The 25,870-nt window shown below is 37.6% G+C and overlaps 1 protein-coding gene across 1 annotated transcript in view; it reads right to left on the bottom strand.

The window, feature by feature from the left end:
• LOC135224368 (protein toll-like) overlaps positions 1-20,171 on the bottom strand; it is a 73,646-nt gene extending 53,475 nt beyond the window's left edge. Inside the window, exon 1 of the mRNA XM_064263314.1 lies at positions 19,852-20,171. The gene's annotated coding sequence lies outside the window, so the exon portion shown is untranslated. The remainder of the gene's footprint in view (positions 1-19,851) is intronic.
• Positions 20,172-25,870: the final 5,699 nt, after the last annotated feature.

The raw sequence follows: 25,870 nt of genomic DNA, 5'->3' as shown, positions 1-25,870 counted from the left end.
AAGCCACTGACTCCTGGGCATTTCCTTTGTCTCCTCTTCGAAGCGGTAGGCGATCCCGATGTTGAGGCAAAATTCTCCATCATACCACGTATACACTCTTACCACACACTGATCACACTTGGAGAAAGAAAAGGAATGAAAAATAAAAAAAATGAAATGGATAAAGAACGGGCAAACTGAAAAACCGGCTTTAAATGAGATAGACAGTAACACATCTTATCTTAAAGGCGGTAGGAAAATAACTGATGGGTCACAGGTAGCCGTGGGCATTCTGGGGTATACATGCCTCCCGTGACCTGGTATAGATCGCCATTAGTCCCTGGGATTCTCACAAGTGGTAATTTTTAATTTCTAACCGGTTTTTCCAGCTTGGCGCTAGTAAATCCTAATGTTAAGACCGAAGGTTTGTTTCGTGTATGAACAAAGATAAATTAATAAATAGATCAATAATGTACTGCACCTCAGCTTGAACTTCCCTAGTTCCAATTGCACGACTTCCTCAGGGAGGCTGAAGTTCCACAGTCCAACGGTGTGAGGAAGAAAGGACCTCTGGAACTGAGAAGTTCGACAGCGAGGCGCATTCACTGCAATGGTAAAAGGATAGAAGCAGGAGATTCGTAGACATTCGAGAGTAACTTAAATAGAAATGGAAGAAAGAATTTAGGCCACAGTAGAAAGTTTTGAAAGGTTTAACAGTAGGAAAACCTCGCAGTTGCACTATGAAGCAACTGAAGAAGAGAGTAGAAAGAAATGGATTAGTATTAGTAGCGGTAGTAGGAGTGGATGTCTAATCTTATCGTGGCATCATTGACCTCCTGACACTTTCGCAATGGGTGGTTTCTATTCCTAGCTAATTCGTACCTTCCTCCAAGGACAAGTTCGCTACAACTTTACAGATCTACACCTACTCCTCTCTGCGTGTAGGGACGGACAGACACACACACACCGAGAGAGAGAGAGAGAGAGAGAGAGAGAGATTCTCACTCCCTAGTGGGCACAATAGCAGCTACCCAGTTGCATGCTAATTCAAGCCGCCAAGGTATGAAAACATAACGCAAATCACGTGCTCACAGAGCACATCGATTTGGGCCGAAGGATGACGACACAAGCCAGGACATATTCTGAAACACTAATGCAGCGATCAAGGACCAGGGATCAGGGACCTGGGAGGAAAGAAACGGCTCGGAGTGAGATCTGATGAGAACTAAGCGATAGTTAACAAACTAAAAGAAAAAAGGACTGGCCATAATAGAGGCAAGTTAAAGAGTAGGTATAGTAATTTCTCTCGAAGACTTCAGTTAGGTCGGACTAAGTATGAACTGAACTGGAAGAATCTAGTAATGTCAAGAGGTTTACATACACACACCACACACACACACACACACATATACATATATATTATATTATATATATATAAATATATATATATATATATATAATGTGTGTATATTCTGATTCACATCGGGATCTAATCCAGGTCTTTCAATTGAAAGTCAAAGGCGCTACCAACAGACCCACCCAAAACACCGTGTTAAAATTATAATATTCTTATATTATTAATATATATATATAATAATATATCTATATATATATCATACAATATACGTATATATATGTATATATAATATACATATGTATGTGTATATATACACACATATATATGTATATATATCTTTTAATTATAGTATAATATACAACAAAAGTATATCAACCTAATAAGGAAGGTCTGGTCTGATAATCCATAGTGACAATCAATTTCATTACTTCAACGGCTGTATCAAGGATGAGGTACATGTGAACAATATGACATCAGAATAACAACCTCTCATAATAATAATATAATAAGAATAAAATACACAGCAGTATGCGCACTTATATAAAGTGCCTCTTAAGTATCTGCATCTAAATGCCAGAACCAATTAACATGAAATGCGTAAGCTCCTTAAGGACTTCAGGGATAGACATAGTATATATATATATATATATATATATATATATATATATATATATTTATATATATATATATATATATATATATATATATATATATATATATATATATATATATATATATATATATATATATATATAATGTGTGTGTGAATTTCGATATATTTTAGACAGCTAACCTTCAATTATTATTATTATTATTTTATTGTTATTGTTATTATTATTATTATTATTATTATTATTATTATTAGTATTATAGTAGTAGTAGTAGTAGTAGTAGTAGTAGTAGTAGTAGTAGTAGTAGTAGTAGTAGTAGTAGTATCCCTGCATTCTACCGAGAGAGGAAGGCGGATGGAATCCTTCTCCCTCCTAATTCCAGTCACGATTCCTCATGGATTCCTCATGAGCTGGAATCTCGACTGCTGGAAATTCATGGAATCTGGCGAGGCGGAAAAGAAGGGAGGTGCAGTTGTGGGCAACGAACAAATGTGGGGGGGGGGGGATCTAGCGACTTTCTCGAAGTCAGGCCGACTTAAATTTAGCCGACTAGAAAATTCGGGAAATGAGTGGAGTCAAATTCAGGAGGTCTAATCTAATTGTCCTTCTGGTGGTATGTACAGGGAAATTAGGACGGAGAGAGAGAGAGAGAGAGAGAGAGAGAGAGAGAGAGAGGAGGAGAGAGAAGGGAGAGATAAATAGGCAAACAAAATTTGATAAGAGGCTCTTACTTACTTAAAATTGAGAGAGAGAGAGATTATTATGTAAATAAAATTTGATAAGAGAGGCTCTTACCTACTTAAAATTGAGAGAGAGAGAGAGAGAGAGAGAGAGAGAGAGAGAGAAGAAGAGAGAGAGAGAGAGAGAGATTAATACGTAAATAAAATATAAGAGAGGCTCTTACCTACTTAAAATTGAGAGAGAGAGAGAGAGATAGAGAGACCTTACCTTACAGACCTTACATCTTGTTCGGGTTGCCCCAGGTCTCTCAGTGTGAGGCACCTCTAATGTCTACCAGAGAGTTGCTAGTACATCTTCCGGTATATTTTGCATCTTCCAATCTTGGATGGTCTGGGATGCAGCTTAGATATCTGTCGAGCTTATTCTTAAACACATCTACGCTCACTCCTGATAATTATATTCCTCAGATGAGCTGGCAACGCATTGAATAGACGCTGTATTATCGATACTGGTGCGTAGTGGATTAATGTCCTGTGTGCTTTCCTTATTTTTCCTGGTATAGTTTTGGGCACTATTAATCTACCTCTGCTTGCTCTTTCTGATATTTTTAGCTCCATGATGTTTTCGGCTACTCCTTCTATCTGTTTCCATGCCTGAATTATCATGTAGCGTTCTCTTCTCCTTTCTAGACTATATAATTTTAAGGATTGTAGTCTTACCCAGTAGTGAAGATCCTTAACTTCTTCTATTCTAACTGTAAAGGACCTTTGTACACTCTCTATTTGTGCAATATCCTTTTGATAGTGTGGGTGCCATATCATATTGCAATATTCAAGTGGACTACGAACATGTGTTTTAAAAAGCATAATCATGTGTTCAGCTTTTCTTGTTTTGAAGTGCCGTAACAACATTCCCATTTTTGCTTTACATTTTGCCAATAGAATTCCTATTTGATCATAGCATAACATGTTCCTATTCATCATCACACCAAGGTCTTTAACTGCTTCCTTATTTGTGATTGTCTCATTATTAGGTCCCCTATATGCATATAGCTTTGCTTCTCCGTCTTCATAATTTATTGATTCAAATTTATCAGAGTTAAATACCATCCTATTTACCTCTGTCCAATCATATACTTTGTTAATGTCTCTTTGTAGCGTCTTCCTATCTTCATCACAAGCAATTTCTCTACTTATTCTTGTGTCATCGGCGAAACTACTCACTACCGAGTCCTTAACATTACTGTCTATGTCTGCAATCATAATAACAAACAGTAATGCAGCTAACACCGTACCTTGTGGCACACCGGATATTACCTTAGCTTCATCCGATTTCTCATCGTTTGCAATAACTATCTGTTTTCTGTTGTGTAAAAATTCGTTTAACCATCTTCCTACTTTATCCACTATATTATGTTTTCTAATTTTCTTCGCTAATATATTATGGTCTACCTTGTCAAAAGCTTTTGCAAAGTCTCAATAAACCACATCTGTTTCATTTCCGCTTTTCATATTTTTGTATATGTTCCACGGTGGACAACAGTTGGGTTTGTGTACTTTTTCCGGGTACGAAACCATGTTGTCTTATATTAAACAAATTATTTTTTATTAAATGTTTCATATTTTTCTTCATTACCCTTTCAAACACTTTCATAATATGTGATGTTAGACTCACAGGCCTATAATTACTTGCCTCTAGTCTTGATCCACTTTTGAAAGTAGGGGTAATATATGCTAATGTATGCTCATCATAAATCTTGCTTGTATCTATACTTTGTCTTAATAATATTGCAAGTGGCTTTGCGATAGAATGAACTACTTTCTTTAACAAAATAGCAGGAATTCCATCAGGCCCTGCTGCAGCTCCATTTTTAATTTCATTAATAGCCTGCACAATATCAGCTTCATTAATATCTATGTCTGCTAAATATTCACTATTTTCATCCCTTACTTCTATATCATTATCTTCATTATCAATTCTATGGGTGAATTCTCTCTTATATCGTTCTGCCAATATGTTGCATATTTCCTTTTTTTCATTCGTTAATCTCCCTTCAATTCTTAGAGGGCCTATTTCTATTCTTCTTTTATTCATCTTTTTCGCATACGAGTATAATAGTTTGGGGTTTTGCTTGATATTTACTAGGATTTTTTCTTCCAAGTCCCGTTTTTCATTTTCTTTTGATTGTATAATCTTTTGTTCTGCATTTTCTATCTTACTTTTTAGTTCTATAACTTTCCATGCATTTTTTTCTTTTGCAAGACCTTTTTTCCACTTTCTAATTTTCTGGGACAAGATCCTTCTGTCTCTTGGTATGCATGACTGATGTTTACTTTTCTTCTTCGGTATATATTTTTTCCACTATTTTCTCTAATATTTTGAATAATATCTCCGTATTTACCTTTATATCATCACTTACGAAAATGTTATACCAATCTTTGTTTAATTCTTCATTTATTTCTGACCATTTTATTTTTTTTACTGTAGAAGCTGTATTTTCCATATCCTTCCCACTTTTTCATTTCTTGCTTATCTCTGTTTTCACTTGCTTTGGAATGGACTGTTAATTCTATGACATTATGGTCTGAAATACTCGCATTATAAACTATTATTTCTTTAACATAATTCACCTCGTTCACAAATACTAGGTCTTAAGTATTTTCCTTTCTTGTTGGCAGGTGATTTATTTGTTGAATGTTGTATTCTAGTAGCATATCTAATAGCTTTTCGAATTGCCTCTTATCTTCTGCACTACTATTACTCTCTTTTTTATATGTATAAATACAACCACAATCTCCTATTCGTTCTTTCCAGTCTACGAAAAGAAAGTTAAAGTCTCTGGATAGGAGAATAGTCCAGTCCTTGTGATTTCTACATATATCATCCAATTTTTCTCTTATTGTGTCAAATTCTTTAGTACTAGGGGGTCTATATATTACTATGTTCATTAATTTCTCAGATTTAAATTCTACCGCTATTAGTTCACATTCTGAGTTACTATATTTCTCATATATTTTTCCTTGTTTTTTGTCTTTCCAATATATCGCGGTTCCCCCTTGATTCCTATTTTTTTCTATCTGATCTATAAGTTTGGAACCCTTTTATTTGATAGTCATTCCCAGTCTCTTGGGAATACCAGGTTTCACTTATATTCATTATATCTATTTTATTTTCAATTAGGGTAGTTCTTCTAAGTACTCCATTTCTCTTTTTGAGTTAGTCATAACTAAACCCTGCGCATTCATCACCATGATGGTTTGCGTGTTTTCTCCTTCATTTAATATGGGTAATAATAAGGATTTTCCCACGTCTCTTACCTGTTCTGGTATGTTGTTCTTTTCTTCATTTCCAGAAATTCTGACATTAAAAAATCCAACTTTTCCATAATATTTGATCTTCCTTCATCATAATTATTCATTTTGTGTCTGAATCTGCAATTTTCTCCGTATCTGCAATATCCTCTTGCATCATAAATACAGTTCTTATCTCTTGAGCTGTATCTTGGAGCTGATGCTTGGAAGAGAGAGAGAAAGAGAGAGAGAGAGAGATTAATACGTAAATAAAATATGATAAGACAGGCTCTTACCTACTTAAAATTGAGCGAGAGAGAGAGAGAGAGAGAGAGAGAGAGAGAGAGAGAGAGAGAGAGAGAGAGAGAGAGAGAGAGAGAGATTAATACGTAAATAAAATTTGATAAGAGAGGCTCTTACCTACTTAAAATTGAGAGAGAGAGAGAGAGAAGAGAGAGAGAGAGAGAGAGAGAGAGAGAGAGAGAGAGGTCAATACCTACAAAATATTTGAATGACTCATGCCTTCTGAAAATTAGAGAGAGAGAGAGAGAGAGAGAGAGAGAGAGAGAGAGAGAGAGAGAGAGAGAGAGAGAGAGATTAATACCAAAATAAACTTTGATAAGAGGGACTGGTAAAACCTTCAGAATATGTTAATTTCAAACGGACCGAAAATTACGAGAGAGAGAGAGAGAGAGAGAGAGAGAGAGAGAGAGAGAGAGAGAGAGAGAGAGAGTTTAGCATCTTGCGTAAGAATCTGAGGACAGCCACGAAACGGAAGTGACCCACAAATCGCAAGGTTAGAACATGACAGAGGAAGGCGTTCTCTCGCCTGGCGTTCGTGAGAGCATTTCCAACACGCACGCAAAAACTACGCTCGGACTCACGTAATCATACACGCTCATTATCACCACGTTACGAGTAGTGTGTGTGTGTTTTCTCTGTCCTTTTCGCCAGCAGAATTGTGCGTTTGTGTGTTTGTTTGTTTGTTTGTGACGAAAAGGAGCATCTATACGAGGAACCAGGAAGACAATGTTTCATAATATATACTTCTTCTACTAATCATTCTTTGTTCCAATTCACTTTTACTCACTCCTTTTCAATGCGTATTAATGCTGAAAGAATGAGAAGAAGAATAACAACAAAAATGTAATAATGATGACAATTTTCAAATATAGTGAATGTCAACTTTATATATATATATATATATATATATATATATATATATATATATATATATATATATATATATATATTCTTTTATAACTGTAAACAGAAGCCAGACAAAGAAAGCGAACAGGATATAAAGAGCAGTGCAAATAACAGCCCCGGACAATGGACCTTTTTTAAAGATGAATCTCATTATTATTCATGGCAGTAGTAATAGTTTTACATCCAGACAGTAAGTCCTCAATGTTCTCTTACTCGGGAATACCCACCAAAACACACCCATACCCATACCGAGGTCTCATGGTCAATGGTTTCCGTGCACTGAGATAGGCGGTGGGTTGGCGTGTCTAGGGGCGGGGGGAGAATTCAGGTACCCTGGCACACGCTTGAGTAGATAGGCAATTCTATTATTATTATTATTATTATTATTATTATTATTATTATTATTATATAGGTAAAGTTCTCGATGTTCTTCAAAGCATGTCTACACACCCGTACGCAACCCTTATTATTATTATTATCATCATCATCATTATTATTATAACAATAAAGCATCTAGTTCTCTAAGTTCTCCGCAACAGCTGCAAACATCCTTAAACATAACCATGCTCAACATCCTGGCACAAAGAGATCTTTACAGGTGGGCAAAGAGTGATGGCACACGCTTCGGAAGGTGGCTGCCCGTCAAAGGAGGAAAAAAATGTATATAAAAAAGACCGAATCGAGGAACAGTTCCGGGTCGGGATTTACACGGCCGGCGCCGTTCGGTCTTTCATGTCTCAAGGAGTTGAAAAGACGCGAAAAAATCATAAAGAAAAAACAAGGAGGAATGAGCGGGCTGGAGATTCATTTGGTGAAGAGACAAGATTATTGCCTCAAATAGAATAGGAAAGGATGATTTTCACTAGATAAAATATACAAACCAATTCAACTGACGGCCTATTTCAAGTCTGATACTGTTTTACGTTTGATAACGTAAGTAGATCCATTTTTTCTATTTGACTACCCAACATTAATACAAGAAAAAAAGTCACAAGAAATTATATCTTTCAATAGTTCCTCGTTGGACAAGTGGTTTTCGCGCTCGGCTACCAATCTGGTTGTCCGAAGTTCGATTCTCGGCGCAGCCAACGTGGAATCAGAGGAATGTATTTCTGGTGATAGAAATTCATTTCTCGATATAATGAGGTTCGGATCCCACAATAAGCTGTAGGTCCCGTTGCTAGGCGACCAATTGGTTCCTAGCCACGTAAAAATATTTAATCGCCCTAGGAGACATGTTTATCAGCTCAGTGGTCTCATAAAACTAAGATATACTTAACTTATACCTTTCAATATCAGGCCGATATTGCGTTAACATGACAAAGTTGGGGATCAGGACTATCCCATAAAAGCTCAAGAAATGTTTCATTCTGTCAGGATCCAGATATGAAGGAGCGGTTTCTCATTTCGCTCAAGACAATCTAAAACATATTGATCTGCTGAAAGGAGTGGCGATTTATCAAATACACAGCTCTCAAAACCCGCTAGACAACCAAGTTACGTTACCACAATTATCATATCAACTTATCCTACCTCCATTTACTCTCAGGATCTCAGATTCTGTCGTGACCGACTGGTTACCTATTGAAGGAGGAATAAGATTGTAAAGAGCCCGGGAATATTTGCCTACCTAAAGCTCATTCTGTTGCTTGTGTTGTATTTGTTTACGTTTGACGTTTCCAATGTATTTCTCTATTGACTGCTGTAACTCTTTGTGGCAGGATTTTATCTTAATAAATTATAATAAAAAAAAAACTCAATACATATTCAAGGCTTTATTCAGTTAAGATCCCGCCACAAAGAGTAGGGTACACCGGGAAGTCAAAAGTAAACAAATACAACACAAGCAACAGAAAGAAAACAAGCATTCGTTACAGACATACATGACGTAGCTAAACATTCAAACAGGTTATTAAGTTAAATACCATTTTACCACAAAGTGTAAATACACTTCAGGGTGGATATGAACGCACTATCGATTTTAGGCGGACAGGCTGCACCCTAAAAAAGAAGAAAAAAAATTGAAAGAAGGGTTAGTGAGTACAATATTAAGATATTTCAGAAGGAAATTAAGATATTAAAAAATTATGAAACAGAATAACATTCTATTCAAGGAAACTAAAACAAAATAAACGTAACGAATGAGACTCACTTGATGAGCCATATGAGGAACTCCAGAGTACACAAGCGAGTGAAGTAAGAAGATAACATATAGCTTAATTCTTCAGCGTCTATCATTTGTCAGGAAAGGTGATCTGCGTGACAAGAATAGGGCAGAACAGAAAGTAGAATTTAGGCCAAAATCCAAACGCTGGGTACTATGAGATCATTCACGATGAAACGGAAACAGTAAATAGGTCTGAAAGGTGTAACAGGAGGAACCTCGCAGTTGCACTATGAATCAATTGTTAGGAGAGGGTGGAATGTAAGATGTAAGAAAAAGAATATGTATGGAGGTACAGTAAAAGGAATGAAAGGGGTTGCAGCTAGGGGTTGAAGGCACGCTGCAAAGAACATTAAGTAATGCCTACAGTGCACCGCATGAGGTCCCCTAACGGCACTACCCCCTACGGAGTCCATAGTTAGGGAAAGGTGGGAAGTAAGATGGAAGAAAGAGAATACGGACGGAGATACAGTAAGAGGAATGAAAGGAGTTGCAGCTCAAGGTATGCCTACAGTGCACCGCATGAGGTGCAATGACGGCGCTATCCCCTCTACGCAGATCCCTCTGACAAGAACCACTCCTTCTTTCAATGGCTGCCAGAGAAGGGCCTTTGGAAAGAAAAACGTTATTTTCCGGGTATAAGCAGAACAGCATTATGACTTCCAAGGCACGAACTTAAAGAAACTAACCAGCATAAGTAAAAGTATGCGATAGTCACAATACACGAGAACTTCACGGTCCCGTGAACGCGCCAGAATTCCTTCATCATCAGCATCATCAGCGCAGCCGTCACTGGGTACTCCGATCCGCGGCAGACCAAACCGTTCTCAGACTTCTGATATTATAAGGAGTGACTAACGAGCCGAAGTGACAGAAATTGCAGTAATATCTGTAGTTATGCATTAAAATCGTTTAAGGGAAGAGCTGGACACATTACAGTCCGTTATAATACTCAAGATCGTGAGTTTATGCAATGAAACAGAAGGTAAAAACCGCTTCCACACAATAGAAACACTTATGCCAGAGAGAGAAATTTCAAACTTAAGTTTTCTAAAATGGCAATTTTTCAATGACATTTGTCAAGAAATACTTGGGGTGTCATATATTATTTTCAGAACTTTGTTCAGATTCAAAATGTAAAGGGTCACTGCAAACCTAACAAAGGATTTTCAATTTCACTTGAAAACGGCAGTTAGGTTGAAAGTTTAAAAAAATTACTTTCCAGCTATTTTTAATAACTTACAGATGACACAAAATAAAGATATGACAAATGCATAAAAAAAATCAACAATTACGTCAAAGCGTTCGAAGCAAGATAGCGCTAGAAAATCGTAGAAACAGTTAGCTGGTCTGAAGACAAGGCCACTTGTGGACCGCCAACTAACTAATATCGACACAAAACAGTGAACAGAAAATAACGGAAAAGTTAATTCAGAGCTGAAATGGAAATTGACAGTAGGAAGGTTTAACGGGAAGAAAACCTCGCATTTGCACTGTGACACGGCTGTTTAGGCGAGGGTGGAAGTCAGATGGAAGAAATAAAATATGAACGGAGGTACAGTAAAAGGAATGAAAGGGGCTGTAGCTTGGGGCCGAGGGTACGCTGTAATGAACATAGGAAGTTGCAATGACGGCAATGCCCAACTACTGGAAATGCAAAAGAATAAAGACATCTTACAAAAGAGTAAAGCAGAAGTTGATGTTTATTTGGATTAAGAGAGCAACAGACCGGCACGGGCTCTTCATCTTAAAGCAGCCCGTAAGGGCAAATGGCTAATACTATATATATGATATATAATATATATATATATATACTATATATATATATATCTATATATATATAATATTTAAAATAATTTTATATTCAAAGAGGCAATCACGCGTATATACACTACCATAAAATGCTCTAATTGGCTTCAACACAGGGTATGAGTCAGGTTTTCAAGTACATCTTCATAATTGCTACATGTGGCCTAGCTATATACCTTGCATGTGGCCTTTCTCTTGGGTAATAGCGACCGAGCTGGAAGCTCGGAATTAGAATTCTATAGTTCTGGACAAAATTCATTTTCGTGGCAAGTCATGGTCATATTACTTCTGTCTCACGTTGAGATCTATAACTTAAATCTGCTGAATCACTGACAACTCCATCACTCACCTCAACACACATACAAACACCACACACACACACACACACACACACACACACACCACACACACACACACACATATATATAATATATATATATATATATATAGTATAATATATATATATATATTAACAATAAACCTGAAATCATTCAGTGATATAGACACACCCACATATACATAAACACCAGAGAGAGAGAGAGAGAGAGAGAGAGAGAGAGACTAACACGACAAAAAGGGCGGGTCGAAGTAAGTGGCATGGCATTAAGTCTGGTGGAAACCTTTCAAACCGCAAACTCATCCGCTACTCGCTCGACCAAGTAGCCCCTAAGGGAAGTGAACTGGAGGAAGAAGAAGAAGAGGAGGAGGAAGAGAAATTGTTTCGTGAACCAAAACAAAACAACTGCAACAAAGAAGCTGGCTGACTGACAAGACTGACAGCTCCTTTTCTGTGAGGCAGAACAGGTCAAGATGACTACGACTTGGGTCTTTGAAATGCGCCATTTCTAAAATCACAAACGACAGACTTTTGGGCCTCCAATGTTTATACTCTCTCTGGGGTCGACTTCATGTCACACATGGCTTGGCAATTGTGCATCTGCAGAGTATATACAGGCAAAGGCAATCGACACTTTCGCTTCTATGTTGCGTAACTTTCTTTCACGTCAGAGAACGAGTAACCGCATATGCACAATCAACCACACTCACGCGTTGCGTCACGCGGATGTAGAACTGAACTAAGAACTAGCGGCGAAACCAATATCTTACAAGAATAAGCTATGAGTTGCTGAGTAATTCCGGAATCAAAGTTTATACAGCCTACTCGTGGGAGCCCCAAGTACATTTAAATAGTAACTGAGGGTTGAGGTTTATATTGTAACCGAGTTATATGTTTGTATAATGACCGACTGTTAAAAGTTAAATAGGTTTATAAACCCTTTAAAGAACGAAAATCATGAAATTTGCAACAGACCTTGCAAAGTACTGATGCGACAAGCAATATGTAGGTCAAAATAAGGCAGGTTATTGTGGTGAATAATCATTGTAAATACATTCAAGAGCCACATCCTTTACTGCAGTTAAATATCAATCTCTGTTTGCATCCTCAACGATTCAACGAAGGCCTCTGAATGCCCAGAGTCACGCTGATTACGATCGGTTCCATAAGTCGTAGATGTTTGTTTGTTTGTATGGTGTTTTTACGTTGCATGGAACCATTGGTTATTCAGCAATGGGACCAACGGCTTGACGTGACTTCCGAACCACGTCGAGAGTGGTGAACCTCTATCAACAGAAATACACATCTCTGACCCCTCAATGGAATGCCCGAGAATCGAACTCGCGGCCACCAAGGTTTTACGCCAACACCATACCGACCACGCCACTGAGGTGCTGCCATAAGTCATAAACTGACGGTTATGGGAAAAAAAAAATCACATGCAGACCTAATTTACAACTGTAGCGTCAAATATAATATAACTGACACAAAAGGATCATGTACCTAAATGTCATGACAGTTGACAAGCAAAATAAATGCAGGATAATTCAACAGCCTTTTAGTCCTGAAAAACCTACATACAAAATCACAGAAAACACTTTTGTACACAAAAGTCAAAACAAATAGCTAAACAGACCTCATCATCTAATGCGTACGACAGGCAAACAAACAAACAAAGGCACTGAGAAGTAATTGTCAAGTCTCTTTGTAAAAGACATAAAAAAATAATTGAAGCCCCTTTTCTCACGACAGACCACGAGGGAAATCTTTCTCAGAGTCTTACCGACGCACTGTTACCTAGCCCCAGATCGGGTTATAAAAGCCCAAGCGCCTTATATACTTCCAAACAATGCCTGCGAGAGAGGTTTTTATTCTTCTAAGCTCTGCTGCTTCCTTCAAGGACGCAATAGGACTGTAGGAAAACACCCAGCCAAATGTGGCGTGAGCAGGGCCTGGCATTTCCGGAGCTTGTGAGCCACGGACAAAAAAATTATTACCAGCCGCTTGCCAGGTAACCACTTTCACTGTGCATTCATCATTGCTCTATATTTGTATGTATGTATATGTGTGTGTTTGTATACATACACAGCATAGTGCTTTTCATTTGTGAACAGACGGATCCACTGCAATATACTTGATTAGCAAATTGAACATTAAAATATATAAAATATATACTTATACACGTAGTACATTTCGTCTTGGTAATCAAGTAGAATACTGTGGATCCTTCTGTACACAAACACACATACACACACACTATATATATATACATATACATATATATATATATATATATATATATATATATATATATATATATATATATATATAGAGAGAGAGAGAGAGGAGGAGATGAGAGATGAGAGAGAGAGAGAGAGAGAGAGAGAATATCTTGCAGGGAAGGGGGAGGGGAAGTGGAGACACTATTCACATGTATCCGATAGGAAAACCATCGCAAAATCTACTTATTTAGATATTACAAACTTTTATATTCGTGTTCTATTTGCTACAGGAACAGGTCTAAGTGGTTCTAGCGTGATAGCTTTTTGTCTCTCTTAAATAACTGCAAAACTTACCATACTTATCAAGGGATGTGAAGTGTGTGAACCGTTTTTGAAAATAACCTGACGCGAATATTTTCACAGCAATCAAGCCACAGAGCTCAATGATTATCACGGAATGTGAGTCTTGGTCTCATCTTGGTAAACGGAATCTGCCTCAGAAGCGATCTCCCAATAAGGATATGCTGCATAATAAATCATTAACATAATGATGCGGGAAATAAACTTCCAAGGTGATCATCAGTGAAAGTCGCAAGACGCTGGCATACAACCGCGCGATAATATGTGAAAGCGTTGGAAGGCAGGAAACAACTTCACATCACCCCCCCCCACCCCACCCCACCCCCCAAAACAAAACAAAAAAAAAAAAAAAAAAAAAAACTCGGTGGACAACACTTGGTCACACACACAAAAAAGACGAGATATCAACAAAGTAAGACGTTATAAACGAGATGTCTCGTTAACACTTTAACAACAAGTAAAATTAATTTTCCGCAGTTAATATTGAGGTTAGTCAACTCGGCAAAACTGTGGGTTTCTTTTCATCTAAATCTTTCGTCTAGGGATCAGTAGGACGCTTATATGATTTATCGGGCGAAAGGAAACATCTGCGCACGCGCGCGTAATCGCAAATAGTTTTGAATCAACACTTGACAAATTGTATTTGTGATAAACCTAACTGATTTCTAAATATACACATGACGACCAATGCATCTGCCAAGTGACGACAAGGACGGTATCAAATTCCAAAAGCTTTATTTTTTCTTCTTAATACTCTGGGAAGTGCGTGCTTCTTAAATCATGAGCAAATGACTGCGTCATAAATGCTGTGCTGCTTCTCGAATTTGTTGGTTATTTCGCCCTCTCACAACCAAAAACAAGGACGAGCAAATTTTGTTTCTTCTACTTCAAGTGAACAAAAGTATAAACACGCATACAGAAGACAAACGGACACACAAACACACACACATAGGCCTATATATACATTTTCAAATTATGAGCTACCTTCAAAGTACTTCATCAAGATTGATTGATTAGACCTAGTCTTCCATGTGATCATTTTGCCAGAAAATTTAACGCATTTGATGAGTATTTTTTTTTTTACATATCAATAACCTTCCATCACACTGGTGCAAAAAATTTCAATAAAAGACTTCTAGGAATGAAAAACAATTTAATGTGTAGGAATATTAACCAAATGACTTGTGTGACAAAAACATAAGGAAAAACAGAGTCGAGTTCGACTCGGATTAACAGCTACCACGCGCCTAGTAATGCAATTAGTGGCGAATTATCTCCCCCCCCCCCCCTAAATCACATGATGCCATTTTTCAAATTTCAAAGGACAGCCATTTATAGCAATGTGATTACGAGATGAAGACTGGTTTGTCATTATAGGAAACGGACGTCAGAGAGAGAGAGAGAAGAGAGAGAGAGAGCACGAGAGAGAGACGAGAGAGAGGGAGAGAAGAGGAGAGAGAGAGAGAATCATGCAACTTATAGAAAATTTACTTTCCATCGCATTGAAGTGTTCTAAAAAAAATCCCGAAATGTTCTGTGCTATTTAAAGTGCCCATTTTAATGGAAACCACTTTGAAGTGAACGAGTGTGAGGGGGCAGGTCGTATAAGCTTTGTGATTGGAAGTGTGGAAACAAAACAAAAACATCCCTTCTCTCCCCCCCCCACCCCCCGCCCCTCAACCCACTCATTCTCCAAGCGTCATCCTCAAGGTGACCTTCATCTCATACCCTATCCTACAGTGACATGAGTTACGGGTCTCGACTTTTCGTCAACGTTCTCCAACCTGCTCCATCCGAACCTTTCCTTCGGGCCACAGTCAAAAAGTAGCCCCGGGTTTATCAGATCCTCCATCCCACCCAAGCTCCCTTATCGTAAGGTGAGCACTGTGGTTACCGATTAATCGAGGAGTAAGCCTACAAACTACTTTGTTGTTGATGTTGCTGCTGGGGTTAGGAAAGGTCTGAAAAGAGTGTATCGCGTTGAGTTACAGATACAGGAATTTTAGGATATGATATTTATGATTTATTTACTAGAATAGAAATGTAAAAAATCAATAATGTGCATGTTAAATAGTACAGAAAAATTATTTTAATAAAAGATGGCGTATTTATTTTAATCTCTGTTGGTGAAACAAGGCTCTATTTGACCGTAGCTTTTAGCAAGTTTTAATTTACGTTGAAAGTTGGGAATATAATGTTTACAACTTGTATGTGAGGGGCAAATCTTGGACGCGTCTCGAGTAACCTGGAGGTCGGGTCACGCCTTGTTTTCATATACTTTTAATCATTAACATCGTAAGCATACTCTCTCTCACTCCCCCTCTGATATATATATATAATATATATATATATATATATATATAAAATTAGATATATATATATATATATATAATATATTATATATATATGATATATATATATATATATATATAGTATATATATAATATATTTATATATTTATATATATAATATATATATATAATTTATATATATCTTAGGGTCCCCTCTCGTCTCGAACCACAATCTAAGAACCCCTACTATAAAGTCTTGAGTCAATAGATTCTTAAATAGATAACAAAGAGAACCAACTCAATACTTAAGAAACTATAGCTCTTTGTCCTATGGTGTCGCTATCACAAGTTGCGTTAATGGATGAATATAACATGGACCACAAAATGCCCAAGTATGTGTGCGTATTTAAGAGAGGAATAATCCATTTGACAGTGATGAACCTTGGATTCGTACCTCCTAAAGGAATAGGTCTAAACCTAATGGAACCGAGATGTCTGGCGCGCAGGCGCTGAAGGGGCGTCCTTCGCTGCCTCAAGCGACTACTCCGAAATAGTAGTCACTAACTTGAGCTCAGCTCACATTCCACATGACCTTCAGACGGCTTATCCATCTTCGGACGAATCTAGCCTAGGGCATTATTAACGAAAACCACTTCTATAATGAATGCATGCTTCACTTAGGCCTAGTGAGCACCCCGACCCTAACCACATTCGACGGGCTTTAAACTCAGGTCTCTTCTAAATCTACACGGTAAACTCCGTCTAAAAATATGCACTGGATAATGACATAAAAATATTGGCAGTAGATCGATTTTGCATATTTAGCTCCATATAAATAATATAACTCAAAGCTTTTGACATCTAAGATATATATATATTATATATATATATATATATATATATATATGTATATGTATATGTAATATATGTATATGTAATATATGTATATGTATATATATATATATTATATATATATATATATATAATATATAGTATATATATATATAGATATTTTATAAGTTATATATATATATATCCTTATATATATATATATATATATATATATATAATAGACAAAGCTACCCTAATACCACACATACACACCCGCTAATCCTAAAATGCTCGTCTTAATGGCCATTAGTGAAAATTGCTTGTCATAAGTATAATATTACAGCTAATAGGAAATATCCTCTAACGATCTGACCACTTTAATGTCAAAAGGGAAGCGCCTAATCACGGTTGGTTCAATCAACAATTAATAACAACGTCTGTCAACGTGAAAACAAAAGATCCCTTGCCATTTAATTTATCATTAAGTATTTTCACTATCGCTAAAAATGACTAGTACCTCGTGACGCTTAATAAAAGACAATATCGCTCTTGGACAAATGGAAAGTGTTGTATTATCATGGGTCAAGCGAGTTTCAACTTTATTTTGAGGTATTCACTGGTAGTCGAATAGCCCATATAACAGCAAACTTATGTCCTGACTTGATTTTCTACAATTTTATATAATCTAATATATAATGAAAAAGCAAGACGACGAACATCCCGCGTACAGCAGGACCAAAAGTTCATGGATACTATAGGATACACTTAATAATGTCTTAAACAATTTAACTTTAACAGGATAAATACTCTATTTCCGTCTTTTTTCGACAGTAAGTATTCTAACTAACATTCAGACCATCTGATGGAGGGGGAGGGGGTTTAAAACAATTTTGACTAACTTAGTCATTTTGACCAACTTGAACTAGATACGATATACGTATATCCCTATAGGTAATGCTAGATACACAGACCAATTTTTTAAAGGTTATTTTTTTTATACATCAACAATATTCTCCTCCGAGGGTATTTTATAACGCAAAGAAAATAGAGTTAATTTCAGTGTAATGAATTAATAATATGAGGATTCATTAGATCGAAAAATTTTCTATACAATTTTAAACAAATTATTGTCCATTTTTTACCATCTCAAAATCAACATAGAGTGGGGGTATACGGCCCAAACCTCGCCCAGTCGAGCCATCCCTGCACCATCTTACATATATGGACGCTTTAATGTAAAATTTATATACTAGGAAAATTTTTTACTTCGTCGAATACTAATTTGTTTATCTCAGAATACCGATCCTTTGTGCATGAGAGAGAGAGAGAGAGAGAGAGAGAGAGAGAGCAGAGAGACGAGATGCGGATAAGAGAGGAGAGAAGATGAGAGAGAGAGAGAGAGAGAAGGTTGGGGGTGATGGCAGGAGCAATTTCCTATTCACCCAAACCTTTATCTTAAGCAGCCGGTTTCACAAGAAAGCATAACCTGTTATCGGCCTTTCATGCAAGAAAATTCCAGGAAAGTTGGGTTAAATTTGACTTTTGAGCAGTAATATAATGGGACGGTGGTTGTGAAATGATGGATAAGCGGGAGGTGGTAGCTGCCTTTATTTTCTTGGAATATACGTAAATATTTTTTTTATTAAGCACATCATATTAAGCCCATTATTATTAACATGGAAACCACTCTTGCTGCAATGTCTGAGTTGAGAGTCAAGTTTTGCTTAAAAGTTAACGTTGGCACAATACTTTAGTACCATAGGTAGTACCTTAAGAAGTCTAGGAACATTCTAAACACCAATATCTACCGGTTGAATAAATAACCTAAAACTACCATTATATTAATAATTACAATGCCAACACAATGAGTAACAAGGTTATTGAAGGTAAGAGAGACTCAACTCCACCTGACCTGACAGGGAGAAAGCAGAGTTCAATCCCACTGAAGGGAAACGACTTAGGACCATTTCCTAAAATGAAAAACATAATTGTAGGATATCGTGTTGACCACCTAAGAGGTAATTTATAGCCGTGGTGGTTGTTCAACTGATAGCTGCCAGCCTCATTCCATGAGAATAGCTGCTAAGCAAATTAGTTAAGCCCTATTAACCATCCCTCTAAAGTGGAAAAGTTGTTTAGTTGCCATACAGAATATATATATATATATATATATATATATATATATATATATATATATATAATATATATATATATATATATATATATATATATATATATATATATATATATATATATATATATATATATATATATATATATATATATATATATATATATATATATATATATATTTATCCTTGCATTATTATCTCCTACCACTATCTCTGTGGTGGGCCAAGGAGCGCATCACAACAAATAGTAACCGTCCCCCTCCCCCTCCCAATCTATGCAGCAACCAAAAAGGAACAACTGATGCTGAACAGGGAAATACCAACGCCACTGCCGCTGTTATTAGGAAACCTCACATGTGGTTAACGATAAAACAATATGGAAATATCGACAGGGGTCAAGCAGGCTATAAGTTTCGTAACTATCTGCACGGTTCCGACGTACGAAAAAAAAAAAAAAAAAAAAAAAAAAAAACTATCCCTCAGAGCCTTGGTCTATAGGACTAGGTAGTCTGTTTCAGCCTATTTTAAATTAGCAAGGCCTAAGTGACATCTTACATGATAGGCTAATGACGACTTACCGCTTCCTGTCCACGTGATAAAATTAAATCTCTTCTTGAACTCCCTTGCTGGTCATTCGCGGAGGTTCTCATACGAATAGACCTTTGAAGGACTATGTAAACACAAGCTACACTAAGACTTTTCCTTCAGGAGCTACGGTAATGTGGCACTCTGTGCTGGTCAATTGTACCACAACAATTTAAATATTAACGTTATTTAGTTCTTAAAGATCCAGAGTACTCTCGACAGTAAAATTAATATGACTAGTCTTTGACGCTACAATACACACCCAACAACCAACACGTAACAGCGTACACTAGAGTGGCAGTAGTGAACTGTGTTCTGTGGAGTGTGGGGCCGTCACTATCCGTAAGGTCGAGTTGCCAAGTGTTATAATAATTGCGTGAAGTCGTGTTTTTCTTAATTTTAAAACATGAATCAAGCACGTATTCTTTTAGCTACTTACGGCATTTATTAGATGCATTATACACCATACAGACGTGAAACATTTATTTATGTCGTCCTATTGGGAAGAAACGAGAAAATCAACCACCTGCGAAGTGCGATGCTTAAGCTGCACCTGCTGGGATCTTGAAAGATGTTCATGTTTTTATTTACCGAAGGGACACTGGAACCACGGTCTAGGTATACCTAGACCGTGACTGGAACAGCCGTCTGGACAAGGTGGCCATGGTCACGCTAATCATAGCAGACTTTTTCATTAAACTTTATTTCTTTCAATGTTTTGAAGCTGTAAGTACTTTAACTGTACCTTCAGTTGCCACAACATAGTGTTACACACCTTCCATTGTCAAATTTAGGTAACCCATCATGAGGGATATATATATATATATATATATATATATATATATATATGTGTGTGTGTGTGTGTGTGTGTGTGTGTATGTATGTATATACATATGTATATATATATAAATATATATATTCCCCTTAGAAGGATGACGCCAAAAAAGGTACAACCCACTGTTTCTCAGGAATCGCTTGCTTGCCCAATGCCGTTTTATTTTGAGAGTAGTCTTCGGACCTAGCATAGATAAGCTATAAAACACACACAAACACACACACGTTACGAACTTGGAAATCCGTTGATATAACTCACACACACACACACACACACACGCACACACACACACACACACACACACACACTATATATATATATATATATAATATATATATATATATATACATATATATATATATGAATAATTATCACATCACCGTGATTCATATAAATTATTCGAGCTACAAATGTCATTTAATATCTAATTCGCTCTACTTCGGAATTGATATATTCTCGAATATACATACATACATACATACATACATACATACATACATATTATATATGTATATATATATATATATATATATATATATATATATATAATGTGTGTGTGTTTCATGCGATCGTGCGCGCCTTTGTTCTAGTTTATATTTTCTTCCTTAACCATTAACAAAGAAACTTCAAGAGTAGTGGCAAACTCCCCAATGGTCAGAGAAACTACAAAATAATGGAAAGCATTCCCAATATAGGAATTTCACTTTATGTCCAGCCAAACCGTGGAAGTTTTCAACGGCAGTGTGATTGGTGCTGTTTGGAAATTTAAGAGCGAGTGCAATGCCTCTTGTGAGTAAATTGTCCCTGTAGATAGATTTATTTGAATTATCTGTTAATAAGCAACTATCCTCTTATGTTACGTAGATAACTATTCAACTTTTTCCACTCACTTTACTGAATCCTTCTTTTTGACTTCTATACATTCTGTTCAGAAGGATCTTATCAGAGGTAAGTTCGTGAACGCTTCGTTGGGTTTTCATGTTTAATTTTCATTTATATTTATTTGTATTTTCTTTTAGTGGGATTAAGTTTTGCGTGAAGTGAAACATACTTCTGTCTATCTGCACACCTATCAGTAATAAACGTTTATTCGTCAGACAGTGAGTTTAACGAGTTCCGATTGAGATTGAATAAGAAATGTAGACTTTATATGCCTAAAAACGGTTGAATCAGTCATGATAAAGACAATTACTGAAGTGTGCCAAGTTACAGATTATCATTTGATGTGTCTTTTAATTAGTGTTTTCCCAAAAAGGCAAGATGAAAGCGACAGTAAAAATACCCAGAGTGAATATACACCCGCCATTCCTGGGTTTTACCAATCCCTGGACGGTGCTTACCCTTGGCGGGTGCTAGTACCATAGTACTATGCCTCCCAAACAAGACTGTTACGCTGCTGAGCACTTGATTACTCATCACCCATTAAAATATTCTAATTGAAACACTGCTTCTTATGGTTGCATGATTTCTTAAGGGGCGTTTTGCAAACGGTTTAAGAGTATATACTACAGTTCTAAGCCTAAAACAGAGAAAGAGATGAGGTTCAGCTAAAAAGTTTTCTGCTCCCAAACCGGATATCTTGGCGTTGCTACGACGGACTGTCTTGAGATGCCAACTGTTTATTTTCTGCCTTCTTCTTTATCCCTTTTTTTTTTTTTTTTTTTTTTTTTCCTTATCTGTGATGGGATTCCCTCATTTTTGTCTAGAACACGAATGCACGCTTGGAAAAAGTTTTATGACCAATTATATGAGCAAACTGCTGCTCTTCGAAATTTAATCACGTACAGTAGACCATTGGTACCTCGGTCTTGTGATATAAAGAAGGATTTACTGCGGGTACTGCCATTTTTAGATGGACTGAGCAACAAATATTTCTTTCATGACTGTTAGGGCTCCTGTCATTAAATATTCTTACCACAACGAACAAGGTGCTATAAACGAGAATGGGATAAGAAATTTCGAGTAACAATTGTGTTTCTAAACATACGTCTTGCTGGCTCAGTGAAGCTTCCTTGACGCATAGATTAGTCTTTATTTCTGAAATCTAGTGGCGGCCTCCAACCCCGGGGCCCACCCATCCCATTCATCACATCTATAGAAATGCAACAGTTAATTTTATGGAGGATGTAATTACAATATTTCTTACGTTAGTTTTGGTTTCTTTGGTAAGATGACCGCCATGCTATCACAGTATTATATCTTGGTCCAACAAGAACCTGAGTCATTCCCTCTGGCGGCAGTGTTTAGTCATATTACGGCAACACGTTAAAGATATCTGGCTTTATTGGAATTCCCGGATTAATATAATAGGGAAATTTGTTCATACAAAAAATTAGGGAGAAAATAAGATAGAATACATGGCAGTATCACAATTTTAGTTCCCATGAGTTGAAATTTTTAAGACGCTGGGAAAGAATTCATGGCTACGGATAACTGATTAATGACATTACTTGAATGTATTGATAACAGGATAACAAAATTGAAATCATGGAGGATTTCATTAAAAGCCAAAGCGTAAAAGAGCAAAATCGAATAAGATACAGGAAAAAGAAGATGAAAAAGGAAAAAAGTGGACACTCCATATGTAATTTCGGGAAACTGCATTCATGGACAAGCCAGATAGACTAATTTTAATCGAAAGAACGCTCACGTTTGCAAAAAGAGAATTTGCGAATAAAGTTATATAACGAACCTCAGTACGGTGGTATTAACCCGGTATGTATCCACCCTGGCACCTACTCTGAGGTGCTAGTACTACACATGGCGGAAGCTCCTTGGGACGTCGTGTTTAGGACTAGCCCCTCGGGGATCAAAGTATTATATTATATATACCCATTTCTATATTGTGAGACAGACAACTGATACTAACGAACGATATATTCGTGCAGCCGTCTACTTCACTTAACATGAGTTTACCCCGGACTTTGACAGAGGAAGCATACGGGTTAATACGCATCCCTCAGTACTACATAATGGGTTAATACCCCTCACTGCTACGTCGACTTAAACCGGAGATTAGTTACCTATACTTCTTTCTTTGAATAAGGCGAAAAGAGCCACGAAAGGAGTGATTGAGTAATGGTTTACACCACGAACAGCCTCGACGACGGAAAGGATGACAAAGAACTTTGCTTTTTTTTCACTTCACTTTGAAATGACGCCACAGTTTCAGTTCCATATTTAGTGCCGCAGAATAATACAGAATTTTCCCTCTTTTCCCCCCAGATGCTGAAGCCTTGCCGAGGATGGGGGGCTTAGGGTTCAGCAGCTGGGCCCTGATGCCTGGTGGGAACTACTTTCTTGCTGGGCCTTGGTGCCCAGCTGTTGATCCAACTAAATAAGTCAGCCCTTTTCCTTTTACTAAAACTTTTCATCCTTCTGCTTCCTCCCTCTATAAGGCATGGATTTTATGTTGATGACTTGGATTGGTTTTGGACATGATTTGGACTTTCTCATTGGATTTGGTGGAGGGTGAGGATGGTTGGCATGCCACCTCACCCGTAGAACTCGAGTACCTAACGTGGTCGAGCGAGGGGAAAGTTTAGATGTCAAACCCTGCTCTTAGTGCTGGGTCTGATCTCGACGGACATCATGACGCCTTAAGCACTGAGGGTGGGGTGTATATCTGGGTGGTACCCCTAGGGCAGCCCTGTATGGGGTAACACTGTCCTCTAAATGTGGCTCCATGGTGGGTGGGGGGCTACCTGGACGAATCGTAAATTCTACGTCTTATGGAGACATTAAAACCTTCTGTTGACGACTTAGGCAAGGATAAGGACAAGGAAAATTCTGTTAATTCCTCCATTGTGACTTTGGAGCCTTTTTCAAAGGACCTCCTTGTTACAAACATTTTATATGTGAAACCAGTCCCTTTAGACTGGAATTATGAAACTGTATTTAATGAATTTTGCAAATTTGGTAAAGTAAAAGAAGTAAGGAATAGACTAGGCAAAAATTATGGGTTTTTTGAATTTTGGGTATTTTTCAATAACGAATCTGAAGCTCACAGAGCCTACAGAGAGTTCAGATCAGATTCATTGAGTGTTGGACTCGCAGAGGCAAAAGAGGTCCCTAGGCATCTTGAGATTTATAGACCACCAAGTGAAATTAAAGATAATAGTAAAATTAGTAAAACCTCCAGATCACCAGACCCAGCTAAGTGGTTAATTATCACAACTCATGGTGAGAGAGGCAACCTCTTCAAAGTGAAGAGGTTGGTAAGCCAGAAGATCGGCAATGTTGGGAGTCCTGAATTAACTCGCTTTGGGCGTAATAGTTTCTTAGTTCATGTGAAGACAGATATTCAATCGATAATGCTTCTAAATTTGAAGCTTGATCCTGAGGGTATGATAAAACAGGTAAACCTCACTATAATTTTAGTTATGCGAAGGGTGTTATATTTAATGAAGATCTACATGAAATGGCTGAGGAGGAAATTTTGGAAATCTGTCCGGATGTGGTTTGGAAGGTTTTTAAAGTGCCCCGCTCATCGATGCTTATTTTAACATTTAAAAGTTCTTCTCTGCCATCTGAAATTATTCTTGATAGTGAAATGATGAAAGTTCGTCCTTATAGACCGAGAGTGCTCCAGTGCTTTAAATGTTTTGGTTTTGGACACTCCTCTAACGTTTGCACCAGAAATAAACTCTGTGAACTATGTGGCCAGCCTGAGCACGAGGAATGTTCTGGACCAGTAGTTTGCGTAAACTGTAAGGGTGAACATCGAGCCCGTGATAAGAAATGTAGTGCATTCAAGAAAGAACAAGATGCATTACTAAAATCTCTTGACGAACACATCAGTGTGGGACAGGCTAAAAAGCTGTTGGGCAGGAAAACCTATTCGGATGCCTTGAAGGCACATCATTGAATACTGCTTCTTCTGGTGCCCCTCGGGGGCTTTCCCCCCCCCCTCTTATTGCGGGGTTACCCGTTGCTGGTTGCCCCTTCTGTGGGGCTCCCCGGTGCCATGCTGGTGGGGCTTTCCACACCCCCTCTAGTGGGGTACCCCGTGCCCCCCCTGTTGGGGCCTCCCGTGCCCCCCCTGGTGGGACCTCCCGAGCCCCCCCTGGTGGGGCTTCCCATGCCCCCCTGGTGGGGCTTCTCATGGGCCCCCTGTTGGGGTTTCCCATGTTGCAGAGACTCTGGTCAAGCCAGGGGACCCTGTTGGTTCAAGGGAT

The sequence above is a fragment of the Macrobrachium nipponense genome, chromosome 12 (genome assembly GCF_015104395.2).
Source record: "Macrobrachium nipponense isolate FS-2020 chromosome 12, ASM1510439v2, whole genome shotgun sequence".
NCBI classification, from domain to species: Eukaryota; Metazoa; Arthropoda; class Malacostraca; order Decapoda; family Palaemonidae; genus Macrobrachium; species Macrobrachium nipponense.
Note: the sequence above shows the minus strand (reverse complement) of the source record. Positions and strands in the feature narration are given on the sequence as shown.